Source organism: Eptatretus burgeri, unplaced genomic scaffold (genome assembly GCF_056783735.1).
Source record: "Eptatretus burgeri isolate ZD-2024b unplaced genomic scaffold, Ebu_testis_v1 Ebu_testis_scaffold_65, whole genome shotgun sequence".
Lineage (NCBI taxonomy): Eukaryota > Metazoa > Chordata > Myxini > Myxiniformes > Myxinidae > Eptatretus > Eptatretus burgeri.
The window spans coordinates 49,712-75,368 of NW_028222015.1; the positions used below are offsets into that span (position 1 = coordinate 49,712).

Below are 25,657 nucleotides of genomic sequence, written 5' to 3' on the forward strand. Positions count from 1 at the left end.
TTATGGCATCCCACCCCCATCCACCAACAAAGAGGTCATCATCAGGTGTGAAGGTCCCCAAAAGTTCTTGAATTTTGACCTTGCTTGGCCACGATTTTGGATCACAGGAAAAACTTGATTCATATTATCTCAAACTGATGACCGATCGATGCAAAACTTTAAATTTGGGATCAACCACGAAAGGGTGTGTCCCAAACCCAACCCATTCTGTACCCACCTGACACAGTTGCACCGAGCAGCATCTGGACTCTGTGTCCATGTGTCAAGACAAGGTTGAGAGTTTGCTCTCAAACCTCGTCCCAGACGGCTTCAGCCCACGTGTCCGAATATCCTGCTCTGCTGCTCTTCCTCACCCTCTGTTCCATTCACCCTCTCGTTTGCACAAGGTCATCTGCCATCTGCACGGAAGTCAGCGAACATGACCACTCTGCAGAGAAAGGTGCAAAAACAGATCCCTGAAACTGCAGATCAATCAGCTTGCTTCCAATCATGAGCAAGGTCATGGAATCCATCATTGCTTCCGACATCAAAGACTTCCTCTTCTCCAATGGATTGATTTGCAATCACCAAGTTGGATTCAAGCAGCAAAGTGACCAGTCAGGATGGCTGAGCGGTCTAAGGCGCTGCGTTCAGGTCGCAGTCTCTCTGGAGGCGTGGGTTCGAATCCCACTCCTGACATGGATTTTTATTTTTCGGTGACAAGTTTTGATGTGGTTTCAACAAAGTGCAACAACATCTTGCATTCTATGTAAAAGTCGGATGTGATTTATCTTTACTTTCAGAGAGACACTGGAAAAGTTTCTTCTTCCTTGAAAATTTTTGTAATTAATTGCATCCCATCCTTTCATTTGTGAGCTAATTTGTTTTCCATGATCCAACCCTCGTTGTGGCCCTGGTACACACACGCATACACACACACACACACACACACACACACACACACACACACACACACACACACACACACACACACACACACACACACACACACGTGGATGCACAGACGAGCAGAAGCGACACAAGACATGAGTGTTGGACGAGACTGTCCCTGAGTTTGGGAGAAGTGTCGTCACTTCTCAGGGCACTCTGGGTTCCAGCGACGACACAACAATTGCACCAGCTTTCTCACCACACTCAGTGGAGCATTTTCCAAGGAGGAATGTCTTCTTTTCCATGGATGCCAACCGATGGTTGTTTATCCAGGCTCTGTCCTTTTTGAATGCTGAACTTCAAGCAGAAAACCAGCACATCCCATTTCAAAAGCCTTTGTAATGACTCGGAGGTGTTTGAACCAACGACCTCCCAAAATTGGCTCACAATGAAAGGATTGCATTTGAATGATTTCTGAGAATTTTGGAAGATGAATCCTTTCAAAATCGTGTTCGATATTTCACACCTTGTTGAAACCACATCAAAACAGTCTTCTCACCTGAAAAAAACACAACAAGAAATTCACATCAGAATTGGGATTTGAACCCACATCTCCAGAAAGGACACAACCTGAACAAAGCAACTTGGACTCCTCAGCCAAACTGACTGGTTTTATTGAGCTTTTCAGGATTCACACAAGAAAGGAAAACATCATCAAGTGACGTTGCAGCACACACCCTTTTGAAAGTCTGGTGTGACTCAGACAGGATTTGAACCACCGACCGCCCAGATTCCATATTTTTTTTGCCCACCTGAAACAGTTCAAGTGAGTTTGTGGTATGGTGTGTCATCCTTCCATCCGGAAACACTCACAACAACTTCGCTGACACTTCTGATGAGATTGTGACTCAACTTGGCTTAAATGATCTTTTGTGTGGTGGAACTCAGCTTTGTTCATGGCATCCCACCCACATCCACCAATAAAGAGGTCATCATCAGGTTTGAAGGTCCCAAAAGTTCATCATCAGGTTTTTGTCCGTAGCCTGATGGAGTACTGCTCTCCCCTCTGGGCTGGTGCTCCTGCCTCCCACCTTTCTCGACTTCACGCTGTCGAAACCAGGGCTTTTAAGATCATTGGCATCTCCCGCAATGAAGCTGAGTCTTTGGGCCTCTCACTCAATCACCGCAGGTTGGTCGGTGGTCTTTCTGTCTTCTACCGACTCCTCTCCAGCCTTGCCCCCCCTGCTCTCTCTGCGATTTGTCCCAACCACATTTGCACAGGGCGCTCAAGGTCCGCCAACAACCCCCTTCTGGTAAAACTACCAAAATCACGAATCACTGCTCATCTTCACTCTTTCATTCCTCTTTTTTCCCGCCTTTGGAATAAACTTCCTCACTCTATTCTTTCCCATTCTTCCCTTCAGGCTTTCAAAACAGCTGTTCACCACCACCTCTTATCTTCCCCCATCCAAATCCTCGATCTTTTCTACCCCGATAATCCACCCAAGCCCACTTCCTTCAATTCTCCTGCTTTCCTTCCTGAAAGTCCCTTTAATGTCCATCTTCCCCTCGCCATGTTCCCCGTCCCATCCCCATCCCTCTCCCTTCCACAGTTCACCTGTGTCTGTTCCCCAATGTTTTGTCCCTTCCACTCCCGCCCCTCTTGTCTCATGCCTCCTTGCTGTGAGTTGTGTGTTAGCTCTCATACGAGCCTCGACCAAGGTATACAAAAAAAAAAAAAAAAAAAAAAAAAAGTTCTTGAATTTTGACCTTGCTTTAGCACCATTTTGGATTTCAGGAAAAACATGAATCATATTCCCTCAAACTGCTTATCCGATCAATGCAAAACTTTGAATTTGGGATCAATGACCAAAGGGTTTGTCCCAAACCTATCGCTTTCTGTTCCCACCTGGCACCATTGCACGGAGCTGCTCCTGGACTCTGTGCCCTTGTGTCAAGACAAGGTGGAGAATTTGCTCTTCAACCTCGCCCCAGACGGCATCAGCCCATGTTTCCGAAAAACCTGCTCTGCTGCTTCAATGAACCCTCTCTGTTCTCTTCACCCTCTCATTTGCACAAGGTCATCTGCCATCTGCCTGGAAGTCAGCAAATATGACCCCTCTGCATAAAAAGGTGCAAAAACAGATCCCTGAAATGACAGACCAGTCAGGTTTCTCCCAATCATCAGCAGTCATGGAATCCATCATGCTTCCGACATCAAATCTTTCCTCTTCTCCAATGGCTTGATTTCCAATCACCAAGTTTGATTCGAGCAACACAGAAAACTGTCAGGATGGCCGAGCGGTCTAAGGCGCTGCGTTAAGGTCGCAGTCTCTCTGGAGGCGTGGGTTCGAATTCCACTACTGACATCAAACTTGTTTTTTTCTTTGACAAGTCTTGAGGTGGTTTCAACAAGCTGCAACAACAACTTCCATGCGTTGTCAAAGTCGTTGTTGATTTCTGTCTCCACTTCCAGAGACACTGTGAAAGTTTCTTCGTCCTCCAAATTTTTGTGCATCAATTGCATCCCATCCTTTCATTTGTGAGTAAATTTGTTTTCCATGATGCAAGTTTTGTTGTGGACCTGGTACACACACACACACACACACACACACACACACACACACACACACACACACACACACACACACACACACACACACACACACACACACACACACACACACACGCACACGCACATACACACACACGGATGCTGTTAGGGTTAGCAGAAGCGACACAAAACAAGACTGATGGACGTGACTGACACTGAGTTTGGGAGAAGTGTCGTCACTTTTCAGGGCACTCTGGGTCCCAGCGACGACACAACAATGGCACCGGCTTTCTCACAATACTCAGTGTGGCATTTCCCAAGGAGGAATGTCTTCTTTCCATGGATGCCAACCTGTAGTTTTTGTTTCAGGCTCGATTCTTTTTAAACGCTGAACTTCAAGCAAGGAAGCAGCACAAACCATTTCAAAAGCCTTTGTGATGACTCGGAGGGGTTTGAACCCCGACCTCACAAAATTGGCTCACAATGAAGGGATGTTGCAGGAATGATTGCAAAATGTTTTGGAAAAAGAAAAATCCTGAACAAAGCAAGGAAGATATTTCACACATTGTTGAAACCACATCAAAACAGTTTTTCTCACACAAACAAAGCTCAAGAAATCCATATCAGAAGTGGGACTTGAACCCACAACTCCAAAAAGAATACAACCATAACACAACACCTTGGGCTGCTCAGCCATCCTGACTGGTCTCACTGATGTGTTCAGTACTCACACTAGGATGAGGGGATTGGAACCATCCTCTGTGCAGAGCGTTGTTGCTGCTGAAGCAGTCTCCTTGGCTATTGGTCACAATCCTGAATGGGTCGGCACACCGACACAGGATACCAGCATACTACTCCGACTCAGCGGACGCATCCGAGATCGTGTTCACAATGCCGCGCCATGAGTTTTTGTCCATCATCAGTTTCTGCATGTCCGTCATGTCATGCTGGATATCCCTTGCTGCGCAGTCGATGTCGTTCCGTGGCCTTCTTCTGTTTGTTGGACAAGGCAATCTCAAGCAGATCATGTCAGATATTATTTGGTCTTTGGCGTGGAAAGAGTGACCAGCAAAACATGTTCTGCGACGAGCTACAGTGGAAGAAATGGGTGATATGTCTACGTATATCTCTGCTTTTGTTCTGTGTTCCCGCCAGCTGATGTTCTGAACTCTCATAAGAAGCCGAGTGTTTGTGCCATCGAGCCGGTCCTGCACGGCCTTCTTCATCGTTCATGTCTCTGATCCACGCAAGAGTGTGTTCTCAACGCAAGCTCTAAAGAATGCAAGTTTAGTAGATCTTGAAATGTTAGACGACCAGATGTGCTGCAGCCTGTGAAATGCACTCCAGGCTTGACCTTTGCGTGATATGAAGTCCTTCTTGGAGTTAGCTACATAAGACCCGAAGTACATAAAGTCTTTGACTTAATTTAGTTGTGAGCCATTCTTGGAGAAGATTGGTAGATGATTAGCACCCTCACTTATTGTGATGTATTCTGTTTTCTTGGCATTGAGAAACAGACCGACCTTCGCTGAAGCATCCTCAACAGAAATTAGAAGGTCTCGAGCATCCTTGAAAAGTGTCGCTTGTCAGGCGATGCCATCTGTTGAGTCAATGTCTGCAAGATGCTTATCTCTGTCATTATTTGATCTTTTTGGCTTGCTGTCAATTCCTTTCTCTTTCATGGTCTCCAATGACTGCCTGAGAATGGAATCCACAACTCTTCCAAAAACATAAGAAGAAAGGGTGTCCCCTTGGAGGATGCCTGCAGTTGTGAGAAACTCCATTGTTGAGCCATCCATACTTTGAACAGCGCTCGAGGAGTTGTTGTACCTCATGGCAATTGCTTGCACTGTTTCTTCTGGGATGCCAGAGTTCAAAATAATTTGAAGCATGACCTTCTGTTGACATTGTCAAAGGCCTTTGAGAAATCCACAAATACGAAGCTTGCTTTCCTCTTGCAGATCTTTAGTTCTTCTATGATCCTCTTTAAGGCAAGAATCTGTGGTGCTGCAGATCTGCCTTTCCAGAAACCATTCTCGTTGCGTCAGAGAATAGGATCGAGCTGAGGGATAATCCGATGAAGCAGCATAGAATTGTAGATTTTTGAGGCGAGAGGTGACAATGTTATACCTCTGTAATAAGATGGAAGAGAGAGGTTGTCTTTTTTCGGCAGAGGAATGATAGCAAATTTGGAGAAGGTCGCTGGTTTTTTGCCTCCATAGCTTTCGTTGTAAAAGTCTGGCAGCTCTTGATGAAAAAGTGGGCTCTTCCAGATGACAGCTGGAATGTTGGTGAGGCCAGGAGTCTTGAATTGTTTGAACTTTCTCAGGAATTTCTGGAGGTCCTCCACAAAGAACGGACCGGTGTTGATGGAAACAATGTCAACAACTCTGTGATTGAGGAGTGGATCGTCAGGATTGGTGTTCTGCTCAGGATAACCTTGCAGATTGCTAAAATGTTTAAACCAGCAGTACAGATGTTCCGCTGTGGTGTTACCTTTGATACTGATAGCTGTGGAAGCCTTCTTGTTGGTGATCTCTCTCAGGACCTGCCAAGCTGCTGCATGCTTATTTTCTTGGTGAAAACGGTCAAGCTCTTCGATGGTGGACTTCACATACCAGCATGCTGGCACTCATTTTGCCGACCTCGGAAGGATGACGGGCTAAGTTATGCCCACCTGGTATGAATTCAACAGCTCAGCAGGAATCAAACTCAGGAACTGAGGATCCAAAGTCCACTACTCTCACCATGAAGACAACACCAGGCAAACTCACGCGAGAAATTAAAATATTGTCAAGCAAGGCAGCAGCACATACCCTTTTGAAAGTCTGGTGTGACTCGGAAAGGATTTGATCCACCGACCTCCCAGACTCCATTTTCATTCGCTCACCTGGAACACAGTTCAGGTGAGCTTGTGGGATGGTGTGTCATCCTTCCGTCCGTGAACACTTTCAAAGACTTCTCTGAAACTGCTGACGAGATTGTGACTGAACTTGGCTAAAATGATTTTTGGTGTGGTGGAACTCAGCTTTGTTTATGGCATCCCACCCCCATCCACCAACAAAGAGGTCATCATCAGGTGTGAAGGTCCCCAAAAGTTCTTGAATTTTGACCTTGCTTGGCCACGATTTTGGATCACAGGAAAAACTTGATTCATATTATCTCAAACTGATGACCGATCGATGCAAAACTTTAAATTTGGGATCCACCACGAAAGGGTGTGTCCCAAACCCAACCCATTCTGTACCCACCTGACACAGTTGCACCGAGTCGCATCTGGACTCTGTGTCCATGTGTCAAGACAAGGTTGAGAGTTTGCTCTCAAACCTCGTCCCAGACGGCTTCAGCCCACGTGTCCGAAAAACCTGCTCTGCTGCTCTTCCTCACCCTCTGTTCCATTCACCCTCTCGTTTGCACAAGGTCATCTGCCATCTGCACGGAAGTCAGCGAACATGACCACTCTGCAGAGAAAGGTGCAAAAACAGATCCCTGAAACTGCAGACCAATCAGCTTGCTTCCAATCATGAGCAAGGTCATGGAATCCATCATTGCTTCCGACATCAAAGACTTCCTCTTCTCCAATGGATTGATTTGCAATCACCAAGTTGGATTCAAGCAGCAAAGCGACCAGTCAGGATGGCCGAGCGGTCTAAGGCGCTGCGTTCAGGTCGCAGTCTCTCTGGAGGCGTGGGTTCGAATCCCACTCCTGACATGGATTTTTATTTTTCGGTGACAAGTTTTGATGTGGTTTCAACAAAGTGCAACAACATCTTGCATTCTATGTAAAAGTCGGAGGTGATTTATCTTTACTTTCAGAGAGACACTGGAAAAGTTTCTTCTTCCTTCAAAATTTTTGGAATTAATTGCATCCCATCCTTTCATTTGTGAGCCAATTTGTTTTCCATTTTCCAACCCTCGTTGTGGCCCTGGTACACACACACACGCACGCACGCACGCACGCACGCACGCACGCACGCACACACACACACACACACACACGTGGATGCACAGACGAGCAGAAGCGATACAAGACAAGACTGTTGGACGAGACTGTCCCTGAGTTTGGGAGAAGTGTCATCACTTTTCAGGGCACTCTGGGTCCCAGCGACGACACAACAATGGCACCGGCTTTCTCACAATACTCAGTGTGGCATTTCCCAAGGAGGAATGTCTTCTTTCCATGGATGCCAACCTGTAGTTTTTGATTCAGGCTCGATCCTTTTTAAACGCTGAACTTCAAGCAAGGAAGCAGCACAAACCATTTCAAAAGCCTTTGTGATGACTCGGAGGGGTTTGAACCCCGACCTCACAAAATTGGCTCACAATGAAGGGATGTTGCAGGAATGATTGCAAAATGTTTTGGAAAAAGAAAAATCCTGAACAAAGCAAGGAAGATATTTCACACATTGTTGAAACCACATCAAAACAGTTTTTCTCACACAAACAAACCTCAAGAAATCCATATCAGAAGTGGGATTTGAACCCACAACTCCAAAAAGAATACAACCATAACACAGCACCTTGGGCTGCTCAGCCATCCTGACTGGTCTCACTGATGTGTTCAGTACTCACACTAGGATGAGGGGATTGGAACCATCCTCTGTGCAGAGCGTTGTTGCTGCTGAAGCAGTCTCCTTGGCTATTGGTCACAATCCTGAATGGGTCGGCACACCGACACAGTATACCAGCATACTACTCCGACTCAGCGGACGCATCCGAGATCGTGTTCACAATGCCGCGCCATGAGTTTTTGTCCATCATCAGTTTCTGCATGTCCGTCATGTCATGCTGGATATCCCTTGCTGCGCAGTCGATGTCGTTCCGTGGCCTTCTTCTGTTTGTTGGACAAGGCAATCTCAAGCAGATCATGTCAGATATTATTTGGTCTTTGGCGTGGAAAGAGTGACCAGCAAAACATGTTCTGCGACGAGCTACAGTGGAAGAAATGGGTGATATGTCTCCATATATCTCTGCTTTTGTTCTGTGTTCCCGCCAGCTGATGTTCTGAACTCTCATAAGAAGCCGAGTGTTTGTGCCATCGAGCTGGTCGTGCACGGCCTTCTTCATCGTTCATGTCTCTGATCCACGCAAGAGTGTGTTCTCAACGCAAGCTCTAAAGAATGCAAGTTTGGTCGATCTTGAAATGTTAGACGACCAGATGTGCTGCAGCCTGTGAAATGCACTCCAGGCTTGACCTTTGCGTGATATGAAGTCCTTCTTGGAGTTAGCTACAGAAGATCCCGAAGTACATAAAGTCTTTGACTTAATTTAGTTGTGAGCCATTCTTGGAGAAGATTGGTAGATGATTAGCACCCTCACTTATTGTGATGTATTGTTTTCTTGGCATTGAGAAACAGACCGACCTTCGCTGAAGCATCCTCAACAGAAATTAGAAGGTCTCGAGCATCCTTGAAAAGTGTCGCTTGTCAGGCGATGCCATCTGTTGAGTCAATGTCTGCAAGATGCTTATCTCTGTCATTATTTGATCTTTTTGGCTTGCTGTCAATTCCTTTCTCTTTCATGGTCTCTAATGACTGCCTGAGAATGGAATCCACAACTCTTACAAAAACATAAGAAGAAAGGGTGTCCCCTTGGAGGATGCCTGCAGTTGTGAGAAACTCCATTGTTGAGCCATCCATACTTTGAACAGTGCTCGAGGAGTTGTTGTACCTTATGGCAATTGCTTGCACTGTTTCTTCTGGGATGCCAGAGTTCAAAATAATTTGAAGCATGACCTTCTGTTGACATTGTCAAAGGCCTTTGAGAAATCCACAAATACAAAGCTTGCTTTCTTCTTGCAGATCTTTAGTTCTTCTATGATCCTCTTTAAGGCAAGAATCTGTGGTGCTGCAGATCTGCCTTTCCAGAAACCATTCTCGTTGCGTCAGAGAATAGGATCGAGCTGTGGGATAATCCGATGAAGCAGCATAGAATTGTAGATTTTTGAGGCGAGAGGTGACAATGTTATACCTCTGTAATAAGATGGAAGAGAGAGGTTGTCTTTTTTCGGCAGAGGAATGATAGCAAATTTGGAGAAGGTCGCTGGTTTTTTGCCTCCATAGCTTTCGTTGTAAAAGTCTGGCAGCTCTTGATGAAAAAGTGGGCTCTTCCAGATGACAGCTGGAATGTTGGTGAGGCCAGGAGTCTTGAATTGTTTGAACTTTCTCAGGAATTTCTGGAGGTCCTCCACAAAGAACGGACCGGTGTTGATGGAAACAATGTCAACAACTCTGTGATTGAGGAGTGGATCGTCAGGATTGGTGTTCTGCTCAGGATAACCTTGCAGATTGCTAAAATGTTCAAACCAGCAGTACAGATGTTCCGCTGTGGTGTTACCTTTGATACTGATAGCTGTGGAAGCCTTCTTGTTGGTGATCTCTCTCAGGACCTGCCAAGCTGCTGCATGCTTATTTGCTTGGTGAAAACGGTCAAGCTCTTCGATGGTGGACTTCACATACCAGCATGCTGGCACTCATTTTGCCGACCTTGGAAGGATGACGGGCTAAGTTATGCCCACCTGGTATGAATTCAACAGCTCAGCAGGAATCAAACTCAGGAACTGAGGATCCAAAGTCCACTACTCTCACCATGAAGACAACACCAGGCAAACTCACGCGAGAAATTAAAATATTGTCAAGCAAGGCAGCAGCACATACCCTTTTGAAAGTCTGGTGTGACTCGGAAAGGATTTGATCCACCGACCTCCCAGACTCCATTTTCATTCGCTCACCTGGAACACAGTTCAGGTGAGCTTGTGGGATGGTGTGTCATCCTTCCATCCATGAACACTTTCAAAGATTTCTCTGAAACTGCTGACGAGATTGTGACTGAACTTGGCTAAAATGATTTTTGGTGTGGTGGAACTCAGCTTTGTTTGTGGCATCCCACCCCCATCCACCAACAAAGAGGTCATCATCAGGTGTGAAGGTCCCCAAAAGTTCTTGAATTTTGACCTTGCTTGGCCACGATTTTGGATCACAGGAAAAACTTGATTCATATTATCTCAAACTGATGACCGATCGATGCAAAACTTTAAATTTGGGATCCACCACGAAAGGGTGTGTCCCAAACCCAACCCATTCTGTACCCACCTGACACAGTTGCACCGAGTCGCATCTGGACTCTGTGTCCATGTGTCAAGACAAGGTTGAGAGTTTGCTCTCAAACCTCGTCCCAGACGGCTTCAGCCCACGTGTCCGAAAAACCTGCTCTGCTGCTCTTCCTCACCCTCTGTTCCATTCACCCTCTCGTTTGCACAAGGTCATCTGCCATCTGCACGGAAGTCAGCGAACATGACCACTCTGCAGAGAAAGGTGCAAAAACAGATCCCTGAAACTGCAGACCAATCAGCTTGCTTCCAATCATGAGCAAGGTCATGGAATCCATCATTGCTTCCGACATCAAAGACTTCCTCTTCTCCAATGGATTGATTTGCAATCACCAAGTTGGATTCAAGCAGCAAAGTGACCAGTCAGGATGGCCGAGCGGTCGAAGGCGCTGCGTTCAGGTCGCAGTCTCTCTGGAGGCGTGGGTTCGAATCCCACTCCTGACATGGATTTTTATTTTTCGGTGACAAGTTTTGATGTGGTTTCAACAAAGTGCAACAACATCTTGCATTCTATGTAAAAGTCGGAGGTGATTTATCTTTATTTTCAGAGAGACACTGGAAAAGTTTCTTCTTCCTTCAAAATTTTTGGAATTAATTGCATCCCATCCTTTCATTTGTGAGCCAATTTGTTTTCCATTTTCCAACCCTCCTTGTGGCCCTGGCACACACACACACACACACACACACACACACACACGCACGCACGCATGCACGCACGCACGCACGCACGCACGCACTCACGCACGCACGCACGCACACACACACACACACACACACACACACACACACACGTGGATGCACAGACGAGCAGAAGCGATACAAGACAAGACTGTTGGACGAGACTGTCCCTGAGTTTGGGAGAAGTGTCGTCACTTCTCAGGGCACTCTGGGTTCCAGCGACGACACAACAATTGCACCAGCTTTCTCACCACACTGAGTGGAGCATTTCCCAAGGAGGAATGTCTTCTTTACCATGGATGCCAACAGATGGTTGTTTATCCAGGCTCTGTCCTTTCTGAATGCTGAACTTCAAGCAGGAAACCAGCACATCCCATTTCAGAAGCCTTTGCAATGACTCAGAGGTGTTTGAACCAACGACCTCCCAAAATTGGCTCACAATGAAAGGATTGCATTTGAATGATTTCTGAGAATTTTGGAAGATGAATCCTTTAAAAATCGTGTTCGATATTTTACATCTTGTTGAAACCACATCAAAACAGTCTTCTCACCTGAAAAAAACACAACAAGAAATTCACATCAGAATTGGGATTTGAACCCACATCTCCAGAAAGGACACAACCTGAACAAAGCAACTTGGACTCCTCAGCCAAACTGACTGGTTTTATCGAGTTTTTTCAGGATTCACACAAGAAGTGAAAACATCATCAAGTGACGTTGCAGCACACACCCTTTTGAAAGTCTGGTGTGACTCAGACAGGATTTGAACCACCGACCGCCCAGATTCCATATTTTTTTTGCCCACCTCAAACAGTTCAGGTGAGTTTGTGGTATGGTGTGTCGTCCTTCCATCCGGAAACACTCAAAACAACTTCGCTGACACTTCTGATGAGATTGTGACTCAACTTGGCTTAAATGATCTTTTGTGTGGTGGAACTCAGCTTTGTTCATGGCATCCCACCCACATCCACCAATAAAGAGGTCATCATCAGGTTTGAAGGTCCCAAAAGTTCTTGAATTTTGACCTTGCTTTAGCACCATTTTGGATTTCAGGAAAAACATGAATCATATTCCCTCAAACTGCTTATCCGATCAATGCAAAACTTTGAATTTGGGATCAATGACCAAAGGGTTTGTCCCAAACCTATCGCTTTCTGTTCCCACCTGGCACCATTGCACGGAGCTGCTCCTGGACTCTGTGCACTTGTGTCAAGACAAGGTGGAGAATTTGCTCTTCAACCTCGCCCCAGACGGCATCAGCCCATGTTTCCGAAAAACCTGCTCTGCTGCTTCAATGAACCCTCTCTGTTCTCTTCACCCTCTCATTTGCACAAGGTCATCTGCCATCTGCCTGGAAGTCAGCAAATATGACCCCTCTGCATAAAAAGGTGCAAAAACAAATCCCTGAAATGACAGACCAGTCAGGTTTCTCCCAATCATCAGCAGTCATGGAATCCATCATGCTTCCGACATCAAATCTTTCCTCTTCTCCAATGGCTTGATTTCCAATCACCAAGTTTGATTCGAGCAACACAGAAAACTGTCAGGATGGCCGAGCGGTCTAAGGCGCTGCGTTAAGGTCGCAGTCTCTCTGGAGGCGTGGGTTCGAATCCCACTCCTGACATCAAACTTGTTTTTTTCTTTGACAAGTCTTGAGGTGGTTTCAACAAGCTGCAACAACAACTTCCATGCGTTGTCAAAGTCGTTGTTGATTTCTGTCTCCACTTCCAGAGACACTGTGAAAGTTTCTTCGTCCTCCAAATTTTTGTGCATCAATTGCATCCCATCCTTTCATTTGTGAGTAAATTTGTTTTCCATGATGCAAGTTTTGTTGTGGACCTGGTACACACACACACACACACACACACACACACACACACACACACACACACACACACACACACACACACACACACACACACACACACACACACACACACGCACACGCACATACACACACACGGATGCTGTTAGGGTTAGCAGAAGCGACACAAAACAAGACTGATGGACGTGACTGACACTGAGTTTGGGAGAAGTGTCGTCACTTTTCAGGGCACTCTGGGTCCCAGCGACGACACAACAATGGCACCGGCTTTCTCACAATACTCAGTGTGGCATTTCCCAAGGAGGAATGTCTTCTTTCCATGGATGCCAACCTGTAATTTTTGTTTCAGGCTCGATTCTTTTTAAACGCTGAACTTCAAGCAAGGAAGCAGCACAAACCATTTCAAAAGCCTTTGTGATGACTCGGAGGGGTTTGAACCCCGACCTCACAAAATTGGCTCACAATGAAGGGATGTTGCAGGAATGATTGCAAAATGTTTTGGAAAAAGAAAAATCCTGAACAAAGCAAGGAAGATATTTCACACATTGTTGAAACCACATCAAAACAGTTTTTCTCACACAAACAAAGCTCAAGAAATCCATATCAGAAGTGGGACTTGAACCCACAACTCCAAAAAGAATACAACCATAACACAACACCTTGGGCTGCTCAGCCATCCTGACTGGTCTCACTGATGTGTTCAGTACTCACACTAGGATGAGGGGATTGGAACCATCCTCTGTGCAGAGCGTTGTTGCTGCTGAAGCAGTCTCCTTGGCTATTGGTCACAATCCTGAATGGGTCGGCACACCGACACAGGATACCAGCATACTACTCCGACTCAGCGGACGCATCCGAGATCGTGTTCACAATGCCGCGCCATGAGTTTTTGTCCATCATCAGTTTCTGCATGTCCGTCATGTCATGCTGGATATCCCTTGCTGCGCAGTCGATGTCGTTCCGTGGCCTTCTTCTGTTTGTTGGACAAGGCAATCTCAAGCAGATCATGTCAGATATTATTTGGTCTTTGGCGTGGAAAGAGTGACCAGCAAAACATGTTCTGCGACGAGCTACAGTGGAAGAAATGGGTGATATGTCTCCGTATATCTCTGCTTTTGTTCTGTGTTCCCGCCAGCTGATGTTCTGAACTCTCATAAGAAGCCGAGTGTTTGTGCCATCGAGCCGGTCCTGCACGGCCTTCTTCATCGTTCATGTCTCTGATCCACGCAAGAGTGTGTTCTCAACGCAAGCTCTAAAGAATGCAAGTTTAGTAGATCTTGAAATGTTAGACGACCAGATGTGCTGCAGCCTGTGAAATGCACTCCAGGCTTGACCTTTGCGTGATATGAAGTCCTTCTTGGAGTTAGCTACATAAGACCCGAAGTACATAAAGTCTTTGACTTAATTTAGTTATGAGCCATTCTTGGAGAAGATTGGTAGATGATTAGCACCCTCACTTATTGTGATGTATTCTGTTTTCTTGGCATTGAGAAACAGACCGACCTTCGCTGAAGCATCCTCAACAGAAATTAGAAGGTCTCGAGCATCCTTGAAAAGTGTCGCTTGTCAGGCGATGCCATCTGTTGAGTCAATGTCTGCAAGATGCTTATCTCTGTCATTATTTGATCTTTTTGGCTTGCTGTCAATTCCTTTCTCTTTCATGGTCTCCAATGACTGCCTGAGAATGGAATCCACAACTCTTCCAAAAACATAAGAAGAAAGGGTGTCCCCTTGGAGGATGCCTGCAGTTGTGAGAAACTCCATTGTTGAGCCATCCATACTTTGAACAGCGCTCGAGGAGTTGTTGTACCTCATGGCAATTGCTTGCACTGTTTCTTCTGGGATGCCCGAGTTCAAAATAATTTGAAGCATGACCTTCTGTTGACATTGTCAAAGGCCTTTGAGAAATCCACAAATACGAAGCTTGCTTTCCTCTTGCAGATCTTTAGTTCTTCTATCATCCTCTTTAAGGCAAGAATCTGTGGTGCTGCAGATCTGCCTTTCCAGAAACCATTCTCGTTGCGTCAGAGAATAGGATGGAGCTGAGGGATAATCCGATGAAGCAGCATAGAATTGTAGATTTTTGAGGCGAGAGGTGACAATGTTATACCTCTGTAATAAGATGGAAGAGAGAGTTTGCCTTTTTTAGGCAGAGGAATGATGGCAAATTTGGAGAAGGTCGCTGGTTTTTTGCCTCCATAGCTTTCGTTGTAAAAGTCTGGCAGCTCTTGATGAAAAAGTGGGCTCTTCCAGACGACAGCTGGAATGTTGGTGAGGCCAGGAGTCTTGAATTGTTTGAACTTTCTCAGGAATTTCTGGAGGTCCTCCACAAAGAACGGACCGGTGTTGATGGAAACAATGTCAACAACTCTGTGATTGAGGAGTGGATCGTCAGGATTGGTGTTCTGCTCAGGATAACCTTGCAGATTGCTAAAATGTTTAAACCAGCAGTACAGATGTTCTGCTGTGGTGTTACCTTTGATACTGATAGCTGCGGAAGCCTTCTTGTTGGTGATCTCTCTCAGGACCTGCCAAGCTGCTGCATGCTTATTTTCTTGGTGAAAACGGTCAAGCTCGTCGATGGTGGACTTCACATACCAGCATGCTGGCACTCATTTTGCCGACCTCGGAAGGATGACGGGCTAAGTTATGCCCACCTGGTATGAATTCAACAGCTCAGCAGGAATCAAACTCAGGAACTGAGGATCCAAAGTCCACTACTCTCACCGTGAAGACAACACCAGGCAAACTCACGCGAGAAATTAAAATATTGTCAAGCAAGGCAGCAGCACATACCCTTTTGAAAGTCTGGTGTGACTCGGAAAGGATTTGATCCACCGACCTCCCAGACTCCATTTTCATTCGCTCACCTGGAACACAGTTCAGGTGAGCTTGTGGGATGGTGTGTCATCCTTCCGTCCATGAACACTTTCAAAGATTTCTCTGAAACTGCTGACGAGATTGTGACTGAACTTGGCTAAAATGATTTTTGGTGTGGTGGAACTCAGCTTTGTTTATGGCATCCCACCCCCATCCACCAACAAAGAGGTCATCATCAGGTGTGAAGGTCCCCAAAAGTTCTTGAATTTTGACCTTGCTTGGCCACGATTTTGGATCACAGGAAAAACTTGATTCATATTATCTCAAACTGATGACCGATCGATGCAAAACTTTAAATTTGGGATCAACCACGAAAGGGTGTGTCCCAAACCCAACCCATTCTGTACCCACCTGACACAGTTGCACCGAGCAGCATCTGGACTCTGTGTCCATGTGTCAAGACAAGGTTGAGAGTTTGCTCTCAAACCTCTTCCCAGACGGCTTCAGCCCACGTGTCCGAAAAACCTGCTCTGCTGCTCTTCCTCACCCTCTGTTCCATTCACCCTCTCGTTTGCACAAGGTCATCTGCTATCTGCACGGAAGTCAGCGAACATGACCACTCTGCAGAGAAAGGTGCAAAAACAGATCCCTGAAACTGCAGATCAATCAGCTTGCTTCCAATCATGAGCAAGGTCATGGAATCCATCATTGCTTCCGACATCAAAGACTTCCTCTTCTCCAATGGATTGATTTGCAATCACCAAGTTGGATTCAAGCAGCAAAGTGACCAGTCAGGATGGCCGAGCGGTCTAAGGCGCTGCGTTCAGGTCGCAGTCTCTCTGGCGGCGTGGGTTCGAATCCCACTCCTGACATGGATTTTTATTTTTCGGTGACAAGTTTTGATGTGGTTTCAACAAAGTGCAGCATCATCTTGCATTCTATGTAAAAGTCGGAGGTGATTTATCTTTACTTTCAGAGAGACACTGGAAAAGTTTCTTCTTCCTTGAAAATTTTTGTAATTAATTGCATCCCATCCTTTCATTTGTGAGCCAATTTGTTTTCCATTATCCAACCCTCGTTGTGGCCCTGGTACACACACGCACACACACACACACACACACACACACACACACACACACACACACACACACACACACACACACACACACACACACGTGGATGCACAGACGAGCAGAAGCGACACAAGACATGAGTGTTGGACGAGACTGTCCCTGAGTTTGGGAGAAGTGTCGTCACTTCTCAGGGCACTCTGGGTTCCAGCGACGACACAACAATTGCACCAGCTTTCTCACCACACTCAGTGGAGCATTTCCCAAGGAGGAATGTCTTCTTTACCATGGATGCCAACCGATGGTTGTTTATCCAGGCTCTGTCCTTTTTGAATGCTGAACTTCAAGCAGAAAACCAGCACATCCCATTTCAAAAGCCTTTGTAATGACTCGGAGGTGTTTGAACCAACGACCTCCCAAAAGTGGCTCACAATGAAAGGATTGCATTTGAATGATTTCCCAAAATTTTGGGAGATGAATCCTTTCAAAATCGTGTTCCATATTTCACACCTTGTTGAAACCACATCAAAACAGTCTTCTCACCTGAAAAAAACACAACAAGAAATTCACATCAGAATTGGGATTTGAACCCACATCTCCAGAAAGGACACAACCTGAACAAAGCAACTTGGACTCCTCAGCCAAACTGACTGGTTTTATTGAGTTTTTCAGGATTCACATAAGAAAGGAAAACATCATCAAGTGACGTTGCAGCACACACCCTTTTGAAAGTCTGGTGTGACTCAGACAGGATTTGAACCACCGACCGCCCAGATTCCATATTTTTTTTGCCCACCTGAAACAGTTCAAGTGAGTTTGTGGTATGGTGTGTCATCCTTCCATCCGGAAACACTCACAACAACTTCGCTGACACTTCTGATGAGATTGTGACTCAACTTGGCTTAAATGATCTTTTGTGTGGTGGAACTCAGCTTTGTTCATGGCATCCCACCCACATCCACCAATAAAGAGGTCATCATCAGGTTTGAAGGTCCCTAAAGTTCTTGAATTTTGACCTTGCTTTGGCACCATTTTGGATTTCAGGAAAAATATGAATCATATTACCTCAAACTGCTTATCCGATCAATGCAAACTTTGAATTTGGGATCAATGACCAAAGGGTGTGTCCCAAACCCATCGCTTTCTGTTCCCACCTGGCACCATTGCACGGAGCTGCTCCTGGACTCTGTGCCCTTGTGTCAAGACAAGGTGGAGAATTTGCTCTCAAACCTCGCCCCAGACGGCATCAGCCCATGTTTCCGAAGAACCTGCTCTGATGCTTCAATGAACCCTCTCTGTTCTATTCACCCTCTCATTTGCACAAGGTCATCTGCCATCTGGCTGGAAGTCAGCAAATATGACCACTCTGCATAAAAAGGTGCAAAAACAGATCCCTGAAACGACAGACGAGTCAGGTTTCCCCCAATCATCAGCAGTCATGGAATCCATCATGCTTCCGACATCAAATCCTTCCTCTTCTCCAATGGCTTGAGTTCCAATCACCAAGTTTGATTCGAGCAACTCAGAGAACAGTCAGGATGGCCGAGCGGTCGAAGGCGCTGCGTTAAGGTTGCAGTCTCTTTGGAGGTGTGGGTTCGAATCCCACTCCTGACATCAAACTTGTTTTTTTCTTTGACAAGTCTTGAGGTGGTTTCAACAAGCTGCAACAACAACTTCCATGCGTTGTCAAAGTCGTTGTTCATTTCTGTCTCCACTTCCAGAGACACTGTGAAAGTTTCTTTGTCCTCCAAATTTTTGTGCATCAATTGCATCCCATCCTTTCATTTGTGAGTAAATTTGTTTTCCATGATGCAAGTTTCGTTGTGGACCTGGTACACACACACACACACACACACACACACACACACACACACACACACACACACACACACACACACACACACACACACACACACACACACGCACACGCACACGCACATACACACACACGGATGCTGTTAGGGTTAGCAGAAGCGACACAAAACAAGACTGATGGACGTGACTGACACTGAGTTTGGGAGAAGTGTCGTCACTTTTCAGGGCACTCTGGGTCCCAGCGACGACACAACAATGGCACCGGCTTTCTCACAATACTCAGTGTGGCATTTCCCAAGGAGGAATGTCTTCTTTCCATGGATGCCAACCTGTAGTTTTTGATTCAGGCTCGATCCTTTTTAAACGCTGAACTTCAAGCAAGGAAGCAGCACAAACCATTTCAAAAGCCTTTGTGATGACTCGGAGGGGTTTGAACCCCGACCTCACAAAATTGGCTCACAATGAAGGGATGTTGCAGGAATGATTGCAAAATGTTTTGGAAAAAGAAAAATCCTGAACAAAGCAAGGAAGATATTTCACACATTGTTGAAACTACATCAAAACAGTTTTTCTCACACAAACAAAGCTCAAGAAATCCATATCAGAAGTGGGACTTGAACCCACAACTCCAAAAAGAATACAACCATAACACAACACCTTGGGCTGCTCAGCCATCCTGACTGGTCTCACTGATGTGTTTAGTACTCACACTAGGATGAGGGGATTGGAACCATCCTCTGTGCAGAGCGTTGTTGCTGCTGAAGCAGTCTCCTTGGCTATTGGTCACAATCCTGAATGGGTCGGCACACCGACACAGGATACCAGCATACTACTCCGACTCAGCGGACGCATCCGAGATCGTGTTCACAATGCCGCGCCATGAGTTTTTGTCCATCATCAGTTTCTGCATGTCCGTCATGTCATGCTGGATATCCCTTGCTGCGCAGTCGATGTCGTTCCGTGGCCTTCTTCTGTTTGTTGGACAAGGCAATCTCAAGCAGATCATGTCAGATATTATTTGGTCTTTGGCGTGGAAAGAGTGACCAGCAAAACATGTTCTGCGACGAGCTACAGTGGAAGAAATGGGTGATATGTCTCCGTATATCTCTGCTTTTGTTCTGTGTTCCCGCCAGCTGATGTTCTGAACTCTCATAAGAAGCCGAGTGTTTGTGCCATCGAGCCGGTCCTGCACGGCCTTCTTCATCGTTCATGTCTCTGATCCACGCAAGAGTGTGTTCTCAACGCAAGCTCTAAAGAATGCAAGTTTAGTCGATCTTGAAATGTTAGACGACCAGATGTGCTGCAGCCTGTGAAATGCACTCCAGGCTTGACCTTTGCGTGATATGAAGTCCTTCTTGGAGTTAGCTACATAAGACCCGAAGTACATAAAGTCTTTGACTTAATTTAGTTGTGAGCCATTCTTGGAGAAGATTGGTAGATGATTAACACCCTCACTTATTGTGATGTATTCTGTTTTCTTGGCATTGAGAAACAGACCGACCTTCGCTGAAGCATCCTCAACAGAAACTAGAACTGCCACTTTATAACTGCTGGCAGTGATGACCGGGTACCCAGTCCGTCCGCCTTTGACACAACTGATACAACATGAGACTTAAATCATAGTCGCAAAGTTTCGCATTCATCGGATAAGCGGTGCCAGAGAAACCATTATTTAATGGTGATACAAACACAGGCCTGCTTCGAGACGGCGCGGAACAGACGAGTTACGAACCGGGCAGCACAAAGCGTTCAATGTCCTTATTACTGGCGAACAGATTCAAATAATTAAATAATTCTGGCTGCCAATCCGCGTGACCGATCAGGTTGAAATTTAAAACTTTTGTTTCGCATGTCGGCTAAATTACAAATGTGAAGTTTCGTATATATAGAAGCAGCGGTTCGAGAGTAAATATTAATTAATATTTATCCTTCAATCCAAGATGGCGGCCAAACCATGTGACTTGTGACGTCATAATTTTCACCACGTGTGCAAACACGATCGGAGACGATAACTGCAAATTTTCGCTTCGCTAGGTTAAGCAGTTCCAGAGAAAACATTATTTAATATTTTTCTTAAAACCAACATGGCTGCCAAACCCTGGGCCCGATCCCGTTGAAATTTCAAACCCTCATTCCGCATGAGCGTTCCACCATAAAGTTGATGTTTCACATTTATTGATGCAGTAGTTCCAGAGTAAACATTAATTAATATTTTTCCTTCAATCCAATATGGCTGCCAAACGTTGCATCATACCTCAAAAGGGGGTGAGAACTTTTTATTCGTCATGGAGAGGCGGTCATACTGGTGGAGTTTCGCCTGGATCTGTTCAGCCGTTTCAGAGAAAAAGACGTTTGAAGATATTGTTTTTCAATCCAAGATGGCTGACGAACCATGTGACCTATGACATCAGAAATTTATATTCTTCTTCCAACTGGGTATTGGAACACGTGCGTCAAGTTTCGTGTTAATCGGTAAAGGTGCGTTTTTCAATCCAAGATGGCCGCCAAACCATGTGACGTGTGATGTCATAATTTTTACCATGCGTGCATACACGATGGTAGATGATAATTACAAATTTTCGATTCGTTTGGTTCAGCGGTTCCAGAGAAAACATTATTTAATATTTTTCTTAAATCCAAGATGGCGGCCAAACCGTCTAACGTATGAATTCGAAATTAACAAACTTATATCGCCTACGTGTCCCGAATATAGTTCTGAAATCTCCCCTTCATCCGACCAGCGCTTCTGGAGAAGAAGATGTTTGAAGGTTTTAGGGTTTTTTCAAGATGGCCGCCGAACCATGTGACCGATCAAGAACAAATTAACAAACTTGAGAAAGGACCTCATGGGGAATATATGTGTGAAGTTTCGTCTTCATCTGTCTTGCCCTTCTGGAGAAGAAGATTTTTAAAATTTATTCATTTTCAATCCAAGATGGCTGCCGAACCTTGTGACCTATGATATCATAAATTTAAATTCTGCTTTCCATCGTCGACCCGAACAAGTGTGTGAAGTTTCGTGTAAATCGGATAAAGTCTATTTTTCTATCCAAGATGGCCGCCAAACCATGTGACTTCTGAGGTAAAATTTTTTTACCATGTATGCAGACTTGAGGGAGGAAGGCACTTGCAAATTTTCGCTTCGATGGCTTATGAAATACCAGAGAAAACATTATTTAATATTTTTCTTAAATCCAACATGGCGGCCAAACCATGTGACCTATCACTTTGAAATTAACAAACTTGCATCGCATACATGTCACGAATATAGTTCTGAAATCTCGCCTTCATTGGACCAGCGCTTCTGGAGAAGAAGATGTTTGAAGGTTTTAAGGTTTTTTCAAGATGGCCGCCAAACCATGTGACGTATCAACAACAAATTAACAAACTTGAAAGAGGACCTCAGGGGGAATGTGCCTTTAAAGTTTCGCCTCAATCTGCACAGCCGTTCTGGAGAAGAAGATTTTTAAAAAAAAACACAAAAAAACAAGATGGCGGCCGAATTACGTCACTGATGACGTCAAAATATTTTTTTTCTACGATGAATTTTTGTGTAGATGATGCTCAAGAAATTTCAAATTTTTGCCATGTGGCGTTCTACTTGACGAATTTTTACTGGGATACCTCTTCACTGATGACGTCACAAAAAATCACACGTATACCCGAGAGGGAGCTTGTTCAAATGTATCAAGCGAAATTTTTTTACACTAGAAGGTTTCCGAGATACAGAGGTCCAAAGTTGATCTGTTTTTTCAAGATGGCGCCCGTATCACGTGACCTATGACGTCATAATTATCAATTATGTATGCTATCAAAAAAGATACATATCTGGTGAAAATTTTGTGTCGATTGGTCTTACCATTTCTGAGAAAATGGCATTTAAAGCGAAAAAAATTGGAAATTTTGCAAATTTACGGCGGAAGAAAAATAATAATAATAACTAGAACTGCCACTTTATAACTGCTGGCAGTGATGACCGGGTACCCAGAAGTGTCCGCCTTTGACACAACTGATACAACATGAGACTTAAATCAGTCGCAAAGTTTTGCATTGATAGGATAAGCGGTGCCAGAGAAAACATTATTTAATGGTGATACAAACACAGGCCTGCTTCGAGACGGCGCGGAACAGACGAGTTACGAACCAGGCAGCACAAAACGTTCAATTTCGTTATTACTGGCGACCAGATTCAAATAATTAAATAATTCTGGCTGCCAAACCACACGGCCGATCAGGTTGAAATTTTAAACTTTTGTTTCACATGTAGCCTAAATTATAAATATGAAGTTTCGCATATATAGAAGTAGTGGTTCCAGAGTAAACATGAATTAATATTTATCCTTCAATCTAAGATGGCGGCCAAACCATGTGACTTGTGACCTCATAATTTTTACCATGTATGCAGATATCATGGACGATGACAGACGCAAATTTTCGCTTCGATAGGTTAAGCAGTTCCAGAGAAAACATTATTTAATATTTTTCTTAAATTCAACATGGCTGCCAAACCATGTGACCTATCAATTAGAAATTAACAAACTTGTATTCCCTACTCATGTGCAATAGGGGTGTGAAGTTTCCCCTTGATCAGATCAGGTGTTCTGGAGAAGAAGATGTTTGAAGGTTTTAAGGTAAATTCAAGATGGCCGCCAAACCATGTGACCAATCAAGAACAAATTAACAAAGTTGAGAAAGGACCTCATGGGGAATATATGTGTGAAGTTTCGGCTTAATCTGTCTTGCCTTTCTGGAGAAGAAGATTTTAAAAATTTATTCATTTTCAATCCAAGATGGCTGACGAACCATGTGACCTATGACATCACAAATTTAGATTCTGCTTCCTACTGGGTATTGGAACACGTTTATGAAGTTTCGTGTTAATCGGTAAAGGTGCGTTTTTCTATCCAAGATGGCCGCCAAACCATGTGACGTGTGACATCATAATTTTTACCACGCGTGTATACACGACGGTAGATGATAATTGCAAACTTTCGATTCGTTAGGTTAAGCGGTTCCAGAGAAAACATTATTTAATATTTTTCTTAAATCCAAGATGGCGGCCAAACCATGTGACTTATCAATTCGAAATTAACAAACTTATATCGCCTTCCTGTCCCGAATATAGTTCTGAAATCTCCCCTTCATTGGGCCAACGCTTCTGGAGAAGAAGATGTTTGAAGGTTTTCGGGTTTTTTCAAGATGGCCGCCAAACCATGTGACCGATCAAGAACAAATTAACAAACTTGAGAAAGGACCTCATGGGGAATATATGTGTGAAGTTTCGTCTTCATCTGTCTTGCCCTTCTGGAGAAGAAGATTTTTAAAATTTATTCATTTTCAATCCAAGATGGCTGCCGAACCTTGTGACCTATGATATCATAAATTTAAATTCTGCTTTCCCTCGTCGACCCGAACAACTATGTGAAGTTTCGTGTAAATCGGATAAGGTCTATTTTTCTATCCAAGATGGCCGCCAAACCATGTGACTTCTGAGGTAAAATTTTTTACCATGTATGCAGACCTGAGGGAGGAAGGCACTTGCAAATTTTCGCTTCGATGGCTTCTGAAATTCCAGAGAAAACATTATTTAATATTTTTCTTAAATCCAACATGGCGGCCAAACCACGTGACCTATCACTTCGAAATTAACAAACTTGTATCGCATGCATTTCACGAATATAGTTCTGAAATCTCGCCTTCATTGGACCAGCGCTTCTGGAGAAGAAGATGTTTGAAGGTTTTAGGGTTTTTCAAGATGGCCGCCAAACCATGTGACGTATCAACAACAAATTAACAAACTTGAAAGAGGACCTCAGGGAGAATGTGCGTGTTAAGTTTCGCCGCAATCTGCACAGCCGTTCTGGAGAAGAAGATTTTTTAAAAAACACTAAAAAACAAGATGGCGGCCGAATTACGTCATCGATGACGTCAAAAAACATTTTTGACGATGAATTTTGGTGTAGATGACGCTCAGAATTTTTCAGATTTTTCCTATATGGCGTTCTACTTGACGAATTTTCACCGGTATATCGCTTCACCTATGACGTCACGAAAAATCACACGTGTTCCCCATAGGGAGCTTAGTAAAATGTATCAAACGAAAAAATTTTCCATTGCACGGTTTCCGAGATACAGATGTCCAAAGTTTATCGCTTTTTTCAAGATGGCGACCGTACCACGTGACCAATGACGTCATAATTATAACGTGATTGTGCTATCAAAAAAGATACATACTATGGTGAAAATTTTCTGTCGATCGGACTTAGTGTTCCAGAGAAAATGATTTTTAAAGCGAAAAAGGGTGCAAAATGCCGGCGGAAAAATAATAATAATAACTAGAACTGCCACTTTATAACTGCTGGCAGTGATGACCGGGTACCCAGAAGTGTCCGCCTTTGACACAACTGATACAACATGAGACTTAAATCAGTCGCAAAGTTTTGCATTGATAGGATAAGCGGTGCCAGAGAAAACATTATTTAATGGTGATACAAACACAGGCCTGCTTCGAGACGGCGCGGAACAGACGAGTTACGAACCAGGCAGCACAAAACGTTCAATTTCGTTATTACTGGCGACCAGATTCAAATAATTAAATAATTCTGGCTGCCAAACCACACGGCCGATCAGGTTGAAATTTTAAACTTTTGTTTCACATGTAGCCTAAATTATAAATATGAAGTTTCGCATATATAGAAGTAGTGGTTCCAGAGTAAACATGAATTAATATTTATCCTTCAATCTAAGATGGCGGCCAAACCATGTGACTTGTGACCTCATAATTTTTACCATGTATGCAGATATCATGGACGATGACAGACGCAAATTTTCGCTTCGATAGGTTAAGCAGTTCCAGAGAAAACATTATTTAATATTTTTCTTAAATTCAACATGGCTGCCAAACCATGTGACCTATC

The 25,657-nt window shown here is 44.5% G+C and overlaps 7 non-coding genes across 7 annotated transcripts; all 7 read left to right on the forward strand.

Moving 5' to 3' along the window:
- Positions 1-596: 596 nt before the first annotated feature.
- TRNAL-CAG (transfer RNA leucine (anticodon CAG)) lies at positions 597-678 on the forward strand. The gene has a single exon. It is a non-coding gene; the product is annotated as a tRNA-Leu (tRNA).
- Positions 679-3,157: 2,479 nt separating this feature from the next.
- On the forward strand, positions 3,158-3,239 carry TRNAL-AAG (transfer RNA leucine (anticodon AAG)). Its single transcript has one exon. It is a non-coding gene; the product is annotated as a tRNA-Leu (tRNA).
- Positions 3,240-7,054: 3,815 nt separating this feature from the next.
- TRNAL-CAG (transfer RNA leucine (anticodon CAG)) lies at positions 7,055-7,136 on the forward strand. Its single transcript has one exon. It is a non-coding gene; the product is annotated as a tRNA-Leu (tRNA).
- Positions 7,137-10,894: 3,758 nt separating this feature from the next.
- On the forward strand, positions 10,895-10,976 carry TRNAL-CAG (transfer RNA leucine (anticodon CAG)). The gene has a single exon. It is a non-coding gene; the product is annotated as a tRNA-Leu (tRNA).
- A 1,776-nt stretch (positions 10,977-12,752) lies between these two features.
- TRNAL-AAG (transfer RNA leucine (anticodon AAG)) lies at positions 12,753-12,834 on the forward strand. Its single transcript has one exon. It is a non-coding gene; the product is annotated as a tRNA-Leu (tRNA).
- A 3,811-nt stretch (positions 12,835-16,645) lies between these two features.
- On the forward strand, positions 16,646-16,727 carry TRNAL-CAG (transfer RNA leucine (anticodon CAG)). The gene has a single exon. It is a non-coding gene; the product is annotated as a tRNA-Leu (tRNA).
- A 1,730-nt stretch (positions 16,728-18,457) lies between these two features.
- On the forward strand, positions 18,458-18,539 carry TRNAL-AAG (transfer RNA leucine (anticodon AAG)). The gene has a single exon. It is a non-coding gene; the product is annotated as a tRNA-Leu (tRNA).
- The last annotated feature ends 7,118 nt before the right edge of the window (positions 18,540-25,657 follow it).